The 18,198-nt window shown below is 46.4% G+C and overlaps 3 non-coding genes across 3 annotated transcripts; 2 read left to right on the forward strand and 1 right to left on the reverse strand.

Annotated features, from left to right (window-relative positions):
• Window positions 1-3,544: 3,544 nt before the first annotated feature.
• TRNAL-CAG (transfer RNA leucine (anticodon CAG)) lies at window positions 3,545-3,627 on the forward strand. Its single transcript has one exon. It is a non-coding gene; the product is annotated as a tRNA-Leu (tRNA).
• Window positions 3,628-16,735: 13,108 nt separating this feature from the next.
• TRNAM-CAU (transfer RNA methionine (anticodon CAU)) lies at window positions 16,736-16,808 on the reverse strand. The gene has a single exon. It is a non-coding gene; the product is annotated as a tRNA-Met (tRNA).
• A 1,034-nt stretch (window positions 16,809-17,842) lies between these two features.
• Window positions 17,843-17,915, forward strand: TRNAV-UAC (transfer RNA valine (anticodon UAC)). The gene has a single exon. It is a non-coding gene; the product is annotated as a tRNA-Val (tRNA).
• Window positions 17,916-18,198: the final 283 nt, after the last annotated feature.

The raw sequence follows: 18,198 nt of genomic DNA on the forward strand, positions 1-18,198 counted from the left end.
TTGCTGAGTGAGTATGTTGAGACCATGGATGCGAAAGATTGTTATGTGTGTACACAGATACCTACCTCGGTAGTGGAAGGGGTAACGTATCACAGCATGCCGCTTACATATGGAATAACATGTAGTATTATAGCGTCTAGATTTTATGATCAAACGAACATTCATTATTTTTTACACAAATTATGATGTCACTTTTGCGTATGTCCCCATAATTTTGCATCTGAGTAAAATATCCAAAGATTGGAATGCTAAATTAATGAGGGAATTTTTCGAACCAATGGCGCCTTTTCACACAGCTCACGCACATAGGGAAAATCTTACATGCTTGCTTTCACCAGTAGAAATGAGTTTCTTAGATCGTACTGATGATAGGAAAAGTGAAATGAAGGAGAAATTAGAAAGGGAATTACACCAAAGAACATCTGTAGATAATTATGCTTTTGCTGCTATAAAGACACAAGGGAAAATAGCTTTAGATACAATGCACGTAGGGAAATTTTGTATATATAGAACTCAATCATATTATGACACAGTTTTTGTGGGAACGAGTGAATGCAAACATATTTACGCATTTAAATCTAAATGGACATTCATGCTGAACGGACAAGACCCAGTTATTCCTGGAATATATTATATTTGTGGACTCAATGCCTATTATCGTCTTCCTAGAGGATGGTATGGGAGATGTTATTTGGGAATAGTGTTCCCAAAGGTTTACCAACTAGACGACTTAAAGAACTTTCCGAAGCTGTCACAATCACATCATGCCCAGAAAAGAGAGACAGCTTCTGGTGTGGTAGGAGATATATTTGGAGCATTGATTCCTTCAGTGGGAGTCATATTGAATTCAATCAAAATACGAAAGTTGTCTACTATTGTGGATAACATGCTGACAAAATTTTCAGGAGCTATAATCCTGATGGATGCTGAACTTGCTGCAGAAAGAGCTATGACTCTTCAAAATCGGCTTGCCTTAGACATCCTTTTAGCAAAGGATGGCGGCGTTTGCAAAATGCTTGGTACGCGTCACTGTTGTACCTATATACCAGACAGTAGTGGAAAGATTAGAACAATGCTTACAAACTTAACCAAGGAAAGCGTAGATTTAAAGGAACTGAAAGAACCCGGAGTTTGGGAGAAAGTTGGAAAAGGATTTGCTTCAGTGGGAAATTGGCTCAGCAACGTTTGGAGCGGACTATTATTAAAGATAATAAAGGGAATATTGATAGTAATAATTTGTATATTAGGCCCATGGGGAATATGGAAAATTATAAAAATATTAAAAGCAAGAAGAGAAAGAAAAAGGGAAGAAAAGGAACTGGCTAAAATGGTAGCGATATATAGGGAGAAATCAAAAGGGACTAAAAGAAAAAGGGAATTGACTGACGTGCCAAATTAATATACAAAATTTTAATGGAATAAAATTTGTGGGTAGATTTGATGTGATTACATAATTAGTCATCAGAGGAGGGATTGATGACGCAGAAAAAGAGGGTCCTACATATATTCACGCGTGTTGCATATTCAAATTATCTAACCTAGTGTGATGTTAGTAAATGAAATAATGTACGAGGGAAAATGTGCCCTCGGAGTAGTTTGCCATCATTGTAATTGAGCTTTATTAATCATGAAGTATTGAAAACGTAGTAATCCATTATAATTGCGACTGTATGCCATGATTTTCGTGTTTAAAACTGTTTTGCTTAGCCTAAATTTAGTAGAGGCTTTGGCCTAGTTGCCTAGTCTCAAATTCTAACTGCGTGGCTTTCGTTGAACTAATGAAACATATATTCTTGCTTGAAGTTGTATTTTTCCAGTGGAGACAAGTAATGCACTTATCTTCAAGGTTCTGTACCAGGCCGGTTTCATCCCCTTTGATACAAGGTCAGTCTCAGCAGGTGCGGACAATGGAGGTACAGATAGTTAAATAATTGGCAAACCATGTAACAATTTGTGTTCCAAGGCTCCAAGGACAGTCTATGCATAAATGAGAGCTAGTAAAAAGATATTTTTGATTGGTCAATTTGAAGCCAACCTATGAACCCTCCAATGGAGGAACCTACAGAATTTGGAATGTTTCTTACTTAAACCTACTGAACAAAGAGAAATCAGCCATTTTCCTCGATGCCAGCTTGAAGCCTGATGCCAGACTCCATTTTGGTCGACACCCTGATGCACTCTTCTCTATCTGAGAGAAAGAGACTTTGAGAATTCTCACCCTAGAGACTTTAACTTTGATTCGCCCCGTCTTGTCCTTGCAATAACTTTGCCCCATTCTCCTTGCCGCTGCAAGGAAACTTGCCCTTAACTTTGCCCCTTTTAACTTGCCCATGCTGATCGAACCGATACCTGAAGGACGAAGACATTCTTGAATGCTGTTTGTATTTGGTAAATATGAAAGGATAAATGTATTATGCATTGTGTTTTTCCTTTTAGGTACCAACTGCTATTTTAATAGAGCCCAAGTTAGGAGTTTTTTCCAAATTTGTGTTGCCTAAATTCGTTTTGCATGAAGTCCCACATGCCAATGCTAATTAGAGGTTAGTTGAGGGTTTCATTCGATGCACCATGTCAAATTGAGATCTTGTTATGCTGACCAAATGTATGAAATCAGTCAAATACAATTAGTCTTATTAGTGATTTGCATTGCTATAACTGAATGTATTATTGTTCAGATTTTGCGTAGATTGCGTTTCTTCCATCGTAATGGACAGCTAGTAATGTTCATATACATGTATCATTTGGTTTTGAGACAAATATATATTGTGTTGGCTTTGTTAATATAGAGAAATAAATTCACTAACTTTTAATAAACTGGTGTGGTTATTCATGACTGAAAGGTCATGTTGCGCCCAAATACCAACTGTTATTGAATTCTGATGTACTATACTGATCGAATATTGAGTATTGATTGCTGATTACAGTAGTTATTGATTATTGATTTGTGCGACTCGACTATTCTCGAATGAGGAGAGCCCGACTCGGCGACCTCCAACGTGTCCAGATGCAGGTAATTTATAAGGGCTGGACGCGTTATCAGACTTGAAGAACAGGGAACCACAAATGTGGGGACAGAGGAGATTTGTCGCGGGGGCGGGGGGAGCTGCACCCGCCACAGCTCGTAAACCTGCACCCCCGAGGGGTGATCCTGAGCTGCAGAATAAAAACACAACATCTTTCTCTGGTGACTCGTTCTGTGACTTTTGTCATTTCCTGCCGCAGTGACTCCCCTTTCCAGTAACGCTGCAAAAAAATCTCTATTTTTCCTTAAGAATCAATGGCAAACGACTTTTACGCACAATATCCAGAATGTCAGGGAGAGACGATTATTGATCTGTGTCCAATAAGGACAGGAGGCGGGAGGGTGGAAACCTTTGCTATTGAGGCTCGTGAGTCATCAGTGGAAACACATGTGACTCTCCCCCCTCTCTGAACAGGAAGCCCTCTAACTGCAGGGACAAACGTCAGAAAAGGAAACTAACTACTAGAGGAGCTCCTCCTTGTATGAATTTCCAATTTAGTGACAATATTGGCAAGTGTCACTGTCAGGATGGCCGAGCGGTCTAAGGCGCTGCGTTCAGGTCGCAGTCTCCTCTGGAGGCGTGGGTTCGAGTCCCACTTCTGACATCTTCTCTTTAATTTTGATACTTTCTTTTGGACGTATTTTTAGTACCTTCCACTGAATTACAAACGAGTTCAACAGCATATAAACATAATGTTTTAGTAAATTAGCGCTACGATCTATTTTCCCTTTCTTCAACTAATTGCATGCAGGTGGCTTTTGAGACAGTAAATTTTTTTTATTTTTTTTTATTTCAATGCGTTTTTATATAGCGCGGACTTTACCCGAAGGTGTCAGAGCGCTTCACAATAGGCAAAGTAAAGATACAAGAGGAGAAGAATTACAAGTGAGCCTGTTACAAAAACAAGCGTTACCTTACAAGAGGCAATCGTGATAATTGTGCACGTATCAAGAGCAAAAAATAAACGAGGTAGCAAACGATACGTTATGAGAGGAAAAAGTGACGTGTGCAGGTTACAAGAGCAAATAAAGTACGAATAGAGGTAAAAAAAGTTGCAATCAATGGTAGACACTCAAAACACTAAAACAATAGTTACGTTACATGAGGCAGTGGTGGCCGTTGTGCATGTATCAAAAGCAAACAAGATATAAGAGGTAGCAAATGATACTTTGAAAAGGAAAGGTGCCGTGTGCATGTTACAAACGAGTACAAGATACAGGTAGAGGTAAAATACTGCACTACATGGCAGACACTCAACACAAAAACACCCTGGGAAGGCACTTCTATAGGCATGGAGAACAGAATATCCTATAATGGAAGGACTTCCTTCTGAAAACAGAGGGCTTGAATTAACTTTGGAAGTGTCTTTGAAGGAGGAGAGCTTTGAGGTCAGCTTTGAAGGCCTGGGAAGAGGTGGTGGTCCGAAGCTGAGGCGGAAGTGAGTTCCAGATTCTCACCGCGTTGCCTGAAAAGGATTGGGCCATCAATCTTTCCTTCTTGAAAATGGGAGGTTCAAGCAATAACTTTTCTGCATTACGTGATGGTCTGGAGCCCCCAGAGAGTTTCAGTTTATTCACCAGGTAGCGAGGGGAGGAGGAGTGCAAGGCTTTGTGGGTGATACATGCAGTTTTGTAGATAGATCTTGCCTCTATGGGAAGCCAACGGAGGGTGGATAAAATGGGTGTGATGTGGTCGCTTCTTTTGGCCCCATAAATGAAACGAGCTGCTGAATGGAGAATAGACTTCAGGGGGGAAAGGTGGGATTTGGGAAGGCCAGTAAGAAGAGAGTTGCAGTAGTCCAATCTGGAGAGAACCAGCGCTTGGACCAGGGTTTTAACGTCGTGCTCCGGGAAGAAGCGACGAATCCCCCAAAGAAGGCGCAGTTGGTGTCGAGCAGACTTTGCAATGGAGTTAATGTGGGAGAGTAGATTAAGTTTTTTGTCGAGAATGACACCAAGGGATTTTGCGCTCTCGACAATGATGGGCTTATTGTTCATTAGATTGATCTGATCCATCCATGTTTGCACTGGGGGATGAGAAAGGGAGGAGGAAAGGAGGAGGAATTCTGTTTTGGAGGGATTCAGGATCAGTTGATGAGTTACCATCCAGTTTTGAATGGAGTCGAGAGTAGAGCTAAGGAAGGAGAGATCGTGATTGGAGGCCACCTTAAGGTAAATCTGAGTGTCATCCGCATATAGATGATAGTGGATCCCGGATTTACTCAGCAGATTTCCCAATGGTTCTAAATAGAGATTGAACAGTGTGGGTGCAAGTATGGAGCCTTGAGGAACACCTTGACTGACTGCTACAGGAGCTGAAAGACTGTTCGCTATTTTGATCATTTGGGATCTATCAGAGAGGAAGGAGGCAAACCATTTGAGCACAGTGCCCTCCATGCCCATTCTCTCTTGAAGAGTGTTAAGGAGAGTGTTGTGATTGACAGTGTCAAAGGCTGCAGAAAGGTCAAGAAGAATTAGAAGACACGACTCCCCTGAATCGAGTATCCGCAGCGCGTCGTCAATCACTAGCAGCAGGGCTGTTTCAGTGCTGCAGTTTTGAATGAAGCCAGACTGGAAATTGTCAAGAAGATCATTTTCCTTGATATGGCGAGAGAGTTGTTTCGCTACACATTTTTCTGTGATTTTCGCAAGAAAGGGTAGGTTAGTGATGGGACGGTAGTTGTTGAGGTCGTTCGCATCAGCAGTGGGTTTTTTTAGCAGAGGGGTGACCTGCCCAGTTTTGAAGGACACAGGAAGGGAGCCTTGACTGAGGGAGAGGTTGACCAGAGTGGTCCAGTAGGAAAGAGAATTAGTATAGAAGTCAATGGCAATGGCACTAGGGATGGGGTCAAGAGAGTGGTTAGAGGGCTTTGTATCGAGGATGCATTTAAGGAGAGCATCGTCAGAGATGGGGTCAAAGTTTTGCCAAATGGTTAAGGATTTGCAATCCTCTGTGGGGGTAGGATGAATGCCCTGATCTACAAGTGATTTTACCTTTTCGTCAAAGAATATAGCGAATTCCGCTGCTTTCTTTGTGGAATCTTCCAATTTGGAGGTTGGGGGAGAGCTGTTAGGGTTCTTGATGAGGTCGAATAGTTTTTTGGGTCTATTTTTGGCTGAGTCAAGGAGGGATTTGTAGTGCGACGCTTTTCCAAGGAAGATGAGATTGTGGTACTTGGATCTTGCTGAACGAAGCGTGGCCAAATTTTCAGTGGAGGGTGCTTGTCTCCATTGTTTCTCAAGGGCTCTTATGAACTTCCTTTCTTCATAGAGGGATTTGTTGAACCAAGGTGCTGAGGGAGTGGGCCTTTTCTTTTTGCTTTGGAGAGGAGCGACATTATTGATTTCGACTGCAAGGACTGTGAGGCATTGGGAGGTGAGCTCGTTGACATCTAGGTCCGGGTCTAGCCTTGGAAGTGATAGCAAGGCAGAATTACAGAGGGTACTGAGGTCAATATTTTTAGTGTCACGGAACCAGGAAGTAGCCCTCTTAGGCTGGCCCAGAGTTATAGAGTGTGATAGGTGAAGAGAGAATGGGATGAGGAGGTGGTCCGACCAGTCTACATGAATAGGGGTAGCGATAGTCAGCAAGCCTGCTTTAGAAATGACAAGGTCTAGGATTGAGCCTTTAGAGTGTGTTGTTTCTGTGCAGTGTTGGATAAGATCGTTTGCAGAGAGGAAGGTGGCCAGCAAATTCGCATTTGTGTCTTGAGGCGAGCCCCAGTGGACATTGAAGTCACCCACGAAGATCTGATTGTCACTTTGCGTGAATTGGTCGCTGATGCAGTCCGTGAGTTCCTCCATAAACGAAGGGCTGCTACCAGGCGGGTGGTAAATAGCATGGAATCTGAGAGGTGAGCGGTGGTGCAATTGAAGCTCAAGTGATAGGCATTCAAAAGTGTGGCAGGAGCTGTTAGGCAGAGCCTTAAGTTGAAGGGAGTTTCTAAAGATGACCGCAACACCTCCCCCCACTTTGTCAATTCTGTCATTTCTAAGTATAGAATAGCCTGTGGGTACAAGGAGAATGTCCAACAAATCGAGCAAAGAGGCCTGAAATAAAGACCTCGACTCTCTTTCTCAAGAGCGTGGCTCTCAATTGTGCAGCAGGTTCAGTGGCACCCGGGTCCTTTGTGTTTCAATTGCAGCTGTATGTTTATTGCCTCCATACTCCGGGAATGGGGGTTCAACCTCCATGCTTGAATAACGACACCCTTACTAGGGACCTACTCTGATTGGAAGAGGCACCCCTACGCAGGTTGCACTCGAATGTCGCAGGAGACCACGGGGCAGCCTCAGCACACAGCCCAATATAAATAACCCTCGCTGCAGGGCGTTGCCACAAATGGTGCTCCCAGATGTTCATTATGTTATGTCTTCTGAACTCATATGGATTTGGAAAAATGCAAGTGTCACAGAAAGAACAAGTGTAGCACATGAGCCACGCCCATTCAGCAGCAAATGAGCCACACCCATTCAGCAGCAAATAAGCCATGCCCATTCATCAGCGAATGAGCCACACTCATTCAGCAGCGAATGAGCCACACCCATTCAGCAGCAAATCAGCCACACCTATTCAGCAGCAAATGAACCACACCCATTCACCAGCGAATAAGCCACGCCCATTCAGCAGCGAATGAGCCACGCCCATTCAGCAGCGAATGAGCCACGCCCATTCAGCAAGACACTGGTAAGGATCTGACCTGTAGAGGGTGGTGCACTTTGGAGTGCGCTATCGCAAAGGTTTGGTAGAGCACTGTCATTTACAGAAAGCACATTTTCAATTGAAATGGCCACAAACTTCCCACTAACATGCAGTTTTACTGATAAAACATTATATAGCACGCAAACAAAAATGTGTAGAAATCAGTTTTCAACACATTTATCATTTGCACAGCATCAATTGTCTTGATTTGCTCCTATTAAAATCTTTGTTTCCATCACACTTCAGAATTACAAAAAAATGTGGTGTGTGCTCAGAAAAATAACTGACATCCTACAGAAGTAGTTCTCAACCTTTTGACTCCTGTGGACCCCCACATAATCATTACTGTAACCTAGGGACCCCAATGAATCACTATTGGAATCTTTATACATACCCCATATGGTGAAGCTCTGAATGGATTGGTATTGTCACTAACCCTAATCTTTCCCTTGGGCAATACGGATAGACAGAATCAAAATGTACCCACATTTACTGCTCGGGTACAGGGTTCTATCAACTGATTTTGTTTTGATCTCAAGTGATTTGGCCTAGTGCTCAGTTGATTACAATATTCACTCCCTTCCATTTAGTGACCACGATCCCGTTGCTTTAAGAATCAACTATCTTAATATATATAGACCGTTCCCAAAAGTAACACCTCAGCTATTATGCTAGCAAAAAACGGGGTGCGTGTTGGGTGGGACGCTATTGACCTGAAAGAATTTTCAGAAAACCTCTTTATAAATAACTACAGGGATCTTTTGGGTGTCTTTCGGTGTCACCTAACCTTGCAAACATTTTATCTAATTTTAAAGTTCTATGTAATAATATTGTATGTGGGTTGACCCCAACTAATCCCCCTAAAATCTGTCAAGGTCACGCCTGGTTCTCCATAGAATGTACATGCGCACTGCATGGGCTAAAAGTATCCACTAAGGCCACGCCACGCGATATTTTAAAACTTAGACTGGCGAGATCTCATTCCAGAGGAAGCTCATGGCCTCCAGGAGCTCCTTGAAGGCTTCAGTGAGTTTATGTTGGGCCCCAAGCTGAAAGTTAAATAGCAGAAGTAATTTGTCATGTCTTGTGGTCCAAACAATCTTAAATAGAGATCCTTTGATCTAGGAGGTAGGTTGATTGAAAAAACCTCCACTTTTAATTATTTGGGTTTTTATTCCACAAAAACAGGAAATGGGAGAGGTTAACAACTGTCAGAGCACAACAAATGGGGGCGTCGGTGGAGGAATCTCTAAGTTTTCCTTTAAACTGGGGCACAAACCCGTCCAGGAGCTGCTCCAGATTTATAATAGTAAATGCACAGCATTAGGCACTCACGGGCAGGAGTTTGGGGTTCTGCTCCTGCAGGGAAGCCTCAAGCTGTGGAAAACACATTTCTGTGTAGACTTACTGCCGCACCGCCAACAACTGCAAGCGTCATTTCACATACAGAATTGGGCGTGGCCTATGTAGACGATCGTATTGAATTAATAACTTTATATTTGTGGCCAGGGTCGTCTTTAGGGTGGTGCGAGTGGTGCGGCCGCATGGGGTGGTGACCTGGATGGGGGGGCGCTGTTTTTAACAATAAACTTAAAAAACTTGGGATTTAAAAGCACCTGCTGAAAAGTTCCTTGTGTGTCCAGCCTTCAGGAAGCAATTACAATGTCAAGATAACTCTTGTGACTAATGTTCTTGCTAGAGAGAGAGAGATTGGTGTTTTGTCCAGTGGCAGCTTTGAGCCACTATAAAGTAGCGCAGAGGGTTAATGTGCCTGATGCAAAGAAAATAGCTATATTTTATGCAGATAGCTACGCAGCTATCCAGCGCTCTAAAACAAATGAAATGTATGTGGGAGAGGGACTATAGAGAGATGAGGGGCAGTTTTGCCGGGTGGTAGTGAGGGAATCCGAGGAGATGGCCATGGGGTGGGGGGTGCCAAAAAGGACTGTCGCACAGGGCGGCACCAGCGCTAAAGCGGGCCCAGTTTGTGGCTAAAGATACTGCGCGTCCCACAAGCACATTTTTCTAGGCAGGTTCTGCTGGACTCTCCGACTCAGAATAATGCCGGGTCAATTTCATGGCTATCCTATATAAAGGACACTTTTTATAATCTGGGGTGTGGTGATTATTTTGATAATCCAGAACAGATTACCTCATACTCAAGAGGAGAGAGAGTAAAACAGAGGTATGACCCCTATAGAGAGGAATCTAGACAGCTGGACATGCTGGACATGCCAACGGCCACTCGTTAAATTAAAATGTTGTTGTATTTTAAAATAAATATTTAGTAACAGACAAATGAAGAGGTGTCTTACGGGGCTTTAATGGATGGGATGTGTGACTTTTTTTTTACAGAGTGATATGCATTTTGTGTACTTTTGTGGCCAAGTTTGGCCCAATAACGTTTAATGACTATGACTGACAAATTATAATTAGAAATGGGAGGTGACTGCGGATGGGGCCATTCTGACATGTTTCTCCAGCACGCCGTGTTCATGTGCAGTTACCTGTTCACTGCACAATATCCAGAGCAGATCCTGACCCCCCCCTTCACCTCCCCCGGTGCACCCACAATAGGGCTTCCAGAACCAGCATCCTCCCAGCCATGTCTCCACAGTGTCCCCGGGATCCCGACGGAAACTGCAGCTCTTCGAGGCGCTATAAGGGGAAGGAAGCAGTCTATGAATGCCACAATACCCTAAAACACCATCAAACCTGGCACCCAGGAAACACCTATTGTTTATTTTATTTGGGTTCCTTACGATAATTAAGTGCAATATGAACTCTGCACTTTAGTAATGGATCCCTGTAATGCACACTTTATGTTAAATAACATCTTCTATCGTTGCATATCTATTTTCACTGGCATGGCGGAGGTATATACATTAAATTATCACAATGGGCTTATAGCACGTGGGACACTGTTATTGTCTATAAACTACAGTTCTTAAGTTTCTTATTATCTGTCGTTCTTGCGCCAGAGCACGTGTTAATAGGAAAGAACATCACTAAATGCTCAGAACAATATATAGGAAGTGAGTAGTGACGTCACAGAGCCCTCTACTCTTGGCTCTATGATTGGGAGTCACGCTCAGCCCTCCTCATGACGTCAAACACTGAAGGAGGGAGTCTTGTCAACTAGTAGTGATACAGAAGCATGCTTGCGTCAGAGTGGGCGGGGTTTACGGCTCGCATCTGACTACCCACCTCTGCACTCACGTATTATACGAGATAAAGCACCTCTGTCTGTGCACTCATCAGGATATGACAAGTGAGCTCAGATATTGGTGCTCTGTAATGGAACTCAGTCCATGTCTATGTGTCTCTAGGTGGTTACAGCCCTCCTCTGTGACGTGCAATGTCTTTGTGCAGTTGAAAGTACATTAACATGAGTATCGTGTGGGTAATTGACTGGGGGTTGCAATCCGTCTTTGAAGCAATGGCAAAGCCCAGTGAGGGTTACATTAATGAATGTAATATATAAAAATGATGGAAGCTTGTAGTTTTGAGAGCAGCTTTATCGGGGAGCATATTTTAAGTGAAATGCGGAATACAAGTTATAATGAGAAATTTCCTAGCTAGCGTAAAGGAAAGTTTCAATTCTATTAAGGACACGGAGGCGAGAATTATGCATAATCTTTCTTCACTTTTATTGACAGCAGGTTCAAAGTTCAACAAAAAAAACTACAAAGCCCATGAGACCCACTCCCATGGCAACCAATGTCCAATCACACTGCCATCCGACTGCATGTATAAATATCCTCATGCAATGACGTTCTTCCTCGTCTTCACTGCGAACTGACTTGGATCGTCGCTAGGTAGTCGCAGGATTCACTCCTAAGAAAAAATGTGAATAATAGGTAAGCAATTGAATCCGCAAAAGTCAATAAATCATACAAACGAACTCCTAGTCCTCTGACCAACATAGCAAACAATGCTAGTAGTACCAAACTTAGGTAAAACACATGGTATACCGCAACATAACTTTAAGTAAAGGAAAACTGAATATACCACCTCTCAATGGATGAATTCACTCCGGGTGGGCGCCATGGCCACCGTGGCGGGTTGGATAATCCTCGCCTCCGTGTCCTTAATAGAATTGAAACTTTCCTTCACGCTAGCTAGGAAATTTCTCATTCTATGTCAGGACCGGAGGCGAGGATTATGCATGTTCAAAGCTTACTCACCACCAATGAAGCAGCTTCATGAATAGGTTTAACATAGAACTTTTTAAAAGTCGACTCGGAGGACCAGTCGGCCGCATTCATAATGTCTTCCAATCTACCACCTACTTGGATTGCTTTAGAAGCCATGGCACCTCGGGTGGAGTGAGCTCCGAACAGCTGGACATTAATGCCCGATTCCAATAGGATCCACCTGACCCACCGGGCAATAGAAGGGGAGGAGACCGCTCTGAAAGGTTTCTTGATCGAAATGAGCAATTGCCTCTCCCCCGGCGGCCGAAGTTCCGCCGTCACCTCTTCGTATCTCCTTAAGCATCTAACCACGCATAGCTTGGGTGTATGATCAAAAGCAGGATAGGTTACTGACCTGGTACTAGACTTTGTACGCCGTGAAATCGTGAAAGTGACTCCCTCCGGCGAAAAAACTCTAGCAGATACATGTAGAGCCCTGACATCGGAGACCCGTTTGCATGAGATGAAGCAGAGCAAGATTGCCAGTTTGGCCGATAACTGTTTATGTGACATGTACTGATTATCCGGCCATGCGATCAAGAAGCGCAAAACCTGATCAACATCCCACAGGGAGGTATACCTGGGTTCCGGTGGTTTAGCCATGCGAATGCCCTTTAGTAGCTTGCACACCCACGGATGTTCCCCTACGGGACGATCATCAATCGGAGGGTGTCCTGCTGAAATCGCGGAACGAAAAGAATTAACTGAGCAATAGGATTGGCCAGAAGCCGCTAGGCCAGCCAGAAAGTTCAAGATATCGGTAATCTGGGCCCCCAAGGGATCGAAGTGCCTTGCCAGACACCAACGAGTCCAGCCGTTCCAGGCTGATCTGTACCTCTTGCAAGTACTAGGGGCCCATGCCTGTCTGATGAAATCCTCAGCCTCCCGTGAAAGTCTGTGGTCTGCCCAGCGTTCCCTGAAATCCTCCAGGCCACTAGAGAGAGATGGCCCTGAAGAGCTAGCGGGTGGAATTGCCCCTCTGGATTCAACAGTATGGTCGGACGAACCGGAAGCAGAATAGGAAGGTGGCAAGAAAGCTCCAGAAGCGCTGGGAACCAAACTTGAGACCGCCAGAGCGGTGTGATCAGAATCACTGTCGCCCCCTGGCCACGAACCTGAGCCGTTACTCTCGGGATCAGAAGGAAGGGGGGAAACGCGTAGTTCTGATCCCGGCCCCAGTCTTGAAGGAAAGCATCGACTGCCATCGCGCCGGGATCCGGGCGCCAACTGAAGTAGCGAGGAAGCTGAGTGTTCCACCTGGACGCAAAGAGGTCCACCGTACAAGGACCCCATCAATCCAACAGAGCTAGGAACACCGCTCTGTCCAGACGCCAATCGCTGGGATCCTCCAGATATCTGGAGTTCCAGTCCACCAGGACGTTCTGGGACCCCGGAAGATACTCCGCCGTGACCGAGATTTGATGCTGCAGGCAAAAATGCCAAAAATCTTTTGCTAACTCCGCTAGGGCCTTCGAGCGGGTCCCCCCCAGGCGGTTGTTATACTGTACCGCCGAGACGTTGTCCATCCTTAGAAGGACGCAGCAAGAAACCTTGTCCCGCGTCAGGGATCTGATCGCGAATGAACCCGCGAGGAGTTCCAGGCAGTTGATGTGGAGATCGAGCTCCTGCTGGGTCCAGCGGCCCCCGAAGGAGATGTCCCCACAACGAGCTCCCCAGCCGAATCGACTGGCGTCCGACTCTATGATCAGATTGGGGGCGGCCCCAAATATTGCTCTGCCGTTCCACGCTTCCATGTGGTCCAGCCACCACTGGATCTCCGTCCGCGCCTCCTGGGACAAAGCTATCAGCTCCGAGTATGAAAGGCCCCTCTGTAGATGATGGGCCTTGAGGCGCTGCAGGGCCCTGTAATGGAGAGGGCCCGGGAAGATGGTCTGGATCGAGGAGGAGAGGAGCCCCACCACCCTGGCCAACTGCCTCAGGGAGATCCTGTCCCGTCTCAAGACCGTGGACAGTTCCTTCTTGATCTTCGGGCCCGGGAGACAGAGGGAGGCTGCCTGGGAGTCGATGAGAAACCCCAGAAAGGGCATAGACTGCGAAGGAAGCAGTTCCGACTTCTGTGAGTTGATCACGAACCCCAGATCCTGCAGAAGTTGAATAGTTATGTTCACATTGGATACGAGCTGTGAGCGCGACTGATCCATCAGGAGGATGTCGTCGAGATAAATAATCAAGCGAATCCCCGAGCCTGCAGGTATTCCACTACTGGTTTGAGTAGCTTTGTGAAGCACCACGGGGCCGACGACAGGCCGAACGGCCGGGAAGAAAACTCGAATGCCTGTCCTCTCCAGATGAACTGCAGGAACCGGCGATGAGGAGGAAAGATGGGGACCGTAAGGTAGGCATCCTTGAGGTCTAACCGCACCATCCAATCCCCAAGCAGTAAGAGATCCCTGAGCATGTGAATGCCCTCCATTTTGAAGTGGCGGTACACCACCCACTCGTTGAAGGACTTGAGATTGCTAACGGGACTAAACCCTTTGTCCTTCTTTTCTACAAGGAACAGATTGCTCACGAAACCCCTGGGGTGGATCGTCGACGGGTGGATAGCTTCTTTCTGAAGAAGCTCTTGAACCTCCACGTCTATCAATGTTGCTTCCGCGTCTGAGAAAACCAAGGGCCGTGGAGGAAAGTCCTGAACTGGAGTTCCCAAAAATTCTATGTTGGACCCCGTGACCGTCTGCAACACCCAAGCATCTGACGTTAAGGAGGCCCACTTGTGGGCGAAGAAGCGTAGCCTCCCTCCTAGAATGCGAGGGGAAAAAAGGGTAACACTCACCGTTAACTCCTCCGGGGGCGTTAGCTCCCCCACGGGCGGACCTCTCGGACTTCCCTCTATCCCGGTTGGGGAAGAAGGTACCCTGACGGCCATCCCTCCATCTGTTGTTTCGCGGTGGGTAGGTTGAGGGGCCTTGCTGGAAAGCACGGCCGGAAGAGCGACCCCTGCCTCGTCCGGCGCCGAAAACCTTTCCAGGAAAGATTTTCTTAATTGAGCTCTGCGGCTTATCGAGCGCGGAGAAGGTTGCTACGAACTTGCTCAACTCCTTCAAGAAAGGATCTCCAAACAAGTTCCCTTGGGCCACCGCCCTCGCGTTGGAGAGTTCTCCTAACTTAGGGTCTATTTTAATAAGTAAGGATCTTCTCCTCTCTGCAGAGAGAGCGCAATTTGCGTTCCCCAACAAGCAGACCGCCCTTTGGGCCCATCCCGCCACAATATCTGTGGGTAAGGGAGTATTGGACCGCTTAGCCCGTTCGGCAAGCTGGATGATCTGCGTGAGGGGACCCAGGACATCCAGTAACTTATCCTGGCATCCCCTCCAGGAACGATGGATACCCTTCTTCGGGTCCTTGACGTACTTCCCGAAGAAAGTACACATCTTGGGATCCAGATTAGGGGTAGCCGCCACTCGATCCGGTAGAGTCGGGCGTGAGCATTCCGCCCGTAACCTAGCCCGAACTTCCTTCTCTAGGGGCTGGCGGATTTTGCTGGCCACATAATCCGCCACCTTCTTATCCGGATGCCACTCCGAAGAGCGGGGGTGATATAAGTCCTCTGGGTGGAACATTTCCGCCTCCGAGTCCTCAGTCTCAGGCGGGTCTGATAAATTAGAAGACGGGCGCCAAGGACGCCCCGCTTCCTGATCCTCCTCAGAGGAAGAATCCCCGTCCGTGTCCCTCACGACCCGCTTATGGGACCCCTGGGCCGGGTCCGATCTGGTGTGAATCACTTCACCGGTCTCTCCGGGCTCAGACCCCTCCCGGAAGGGTGGCTGCTGTAACGTGCGCGCACTCTTACGGAAGGATTCAGCCAGACGACCGAATCCTTCCAGGTGCCCCGCGACACGCTTGCGGCATTTCTTGGGGACTGCCTCTCCCTGTAGGTCAGTCTCCGTCAGTCCCATCCCTGTTCCCTTAAACACGTGGTCCGATAATCTGGCCACGCTGTCTTGCAAGGGCCCCAAAGCCCTATTGATAGCCTGCGTCAGCAGGAGGTCCATCTCAGGAGCCAAGACCCTCTGGGATGAGCCCTCCCCCGGGGACAGGGTGGGGAAAGCGTCACGCTCGTGTGTGAGGGACATAGTAGGGAAGGTTGCAGGAAAAAACGCCCTTTTTAACCTTATAGGGCAGCCCCCCCGCACTCCTGCAGTCACAGAAAGTTTGTGCCTTCACGAGCGGAACGCCCGTTCAAAATGAGGCCCACAATCGAAAATCACCGACACGCGGTGTCCCCTGGGGTTGGAAGGGCTTATAGTGAGCAGGGACTCACTTTAAACTCAATGCGTTTATCCGAAGCGTCCGAGCGCAAACGCGACTCGAAACGCTGAGGAAAAACGCTCGGGAGCACTGGAGCGCGCGAAAGAGCACCCTCTGGTGGACCCGACCAAGATTAATTTATCGATCGCGCTCGGGCTAAAAAGCCTACAGCGCGTTGATGTTGCAAAGCAACAAATACACAAACACACGCGCGCGCGCGTTCGATCGAACACAATTATAAGCCAATCGCTATCAAAGACAGTTCTTAACTCTACAACTCAGAGACAGAGAAGGGGCACTTATCTGACAGAGAGCAGTGAAGAAAGAGGAAGAACGTCATCGCATGAGGATATTTATACATGCAGTCGGATGGCAGTGTGATTGGACTTTGGTTGCCATGTGAGTGGGTCTCATGGGCTTTGTAGTTTTTTCTTGTTGAACTTTGAACCTGCTGTCAATAAAAGTGAAGAAAGATTATGCATAATCCTCGCCTCCGGTCCTGACATAGAATGTAAAATAAAGAAGAAGCTAAAAGAAAAGCTGTGCCCTCTGTGAGGCTCGAACTCACGACCTTCAGATTATGAGACTGACGCGCTGCCTACTGCGCTAAGAAGGCTCTGAGAATCACTCTCCGCAGCCCCCCTTGTGCAATGTGAGGGGCTGCGCCGAGGCAGCACAGGCCATCTTTTCTATTCGGCTTCAGGAGCTGCTGTATCTTGTTCTCTAGAAGTGTCTCTTTACCACCTCCACACTTTCAATGAATGATTCATCCTGAAAGTATTTCAAACATATTGAATTATAATGAGAAATATTACACTGCTGTCCTTGGGAGCTGCGCCCTCGTCCGATTACCATAAAAGAAGGGAGAAGAGACACCGCTTCCCACGAGGTGGGAGATCTTCAAGGCCCTGCAGCTGTCTCTGCCTCCAGCAGCGGCAGCAGTGAGTCACTGTCCCAAGTGTGAAATCTTCAAGGCGCTGCAGCTATCTCTATCTCCAGCAGGGGGCAACCCTGAGTCACTGTCCGAGGTATGAGATCTTCAAGGCGCTCCAGCTATCTCTATCTCCAGCAGTGGGCAACCCTGAGTCACTGTCCGAGGAATGAGATCTTCAAGGCGCTCCAGCTATCTCTACCTCCAGCAGGAACAGCAGTGAGTGACGCCTAACGAGATGTAATATCTTCTAGGCACTAGCTTTCTCTGTCTCCAGTAGGTGGGGAGACTGAGTCACGAGGGCTGAATGGCGGCAGTGTTAATCATTCCTCTCTGGTGTCATCGTACACATCACACGTGACATGACAGCACAATGCTCAGAGTGAATGTTGCTTCATGGGCCGCTTTGCAACCAATGAAACAATTCTGTGATCCGTACAGCGCTTTAAGGCTTCGAACAGCGCCTGTTTTTTTTCTAATCTGTGCTCTATTTGCTCCTCTTCTCTCCATCGCACACTGATGACTGTGTGTCTTCCATTCGGTCCTAGTTTATCCAGACTCACACACTAAAATGACTTCTATATATCAGCTCCTGGGAGCGAATCTCGCATTTCACTGCACGGCAGGTTTGCTCTTCTCAATCCAAAATATGATCATATTCCTGTCATACCAGGACTGAGCCTCATATTATCAGTGAAACAGCCTTTGTTATGGCGAGTGGTTCCATAGTGTAGTGGTTATCACGTCTGCTTTACACGCAGAAGGTCCTGGGTTCGATCCCCAGTGGAACCAAGTGTAGTTCTTTTCCTTTACTGAATAATAATTTTCAAAACCCCTCACACCAGATACTCTGAGGAATGTATGAGATGTTTCTCAGATTTCAAGGTTTCAGATCTTTGTCTTTTATCTCTCCCGTCCACCTCGAGCTCTGATTATTCCATAATTACTCATCATGTCTATGCCACTCTGTTGAACCAATAGAGCGGAGCTTTCAAACTAGAATGGGTAAAGCCAGTAGGTCTGGCCTTGGTAAACTGGGTCCATGGTTATTTTTTCATAGAATCATGTTCCATAA

This window comes from Pleurodeles waltl, unplaced genomic scaffold (genome assembly GCF_031143425.1).
Source record: "Pleurodeles waltl isolate 20211129_DDA unplaced genomic scaffold, aPleWal1.hap1.20221129 scaffold_39, whole genome shotgun sequence".
In the NCBI taxonomy this organism is placed as follows: Eukaryota; Metazoa; Chordata; class Amphibia; order Caudata; family Salamandridae; genus Pleurodeles; species Pleurodeles waltl.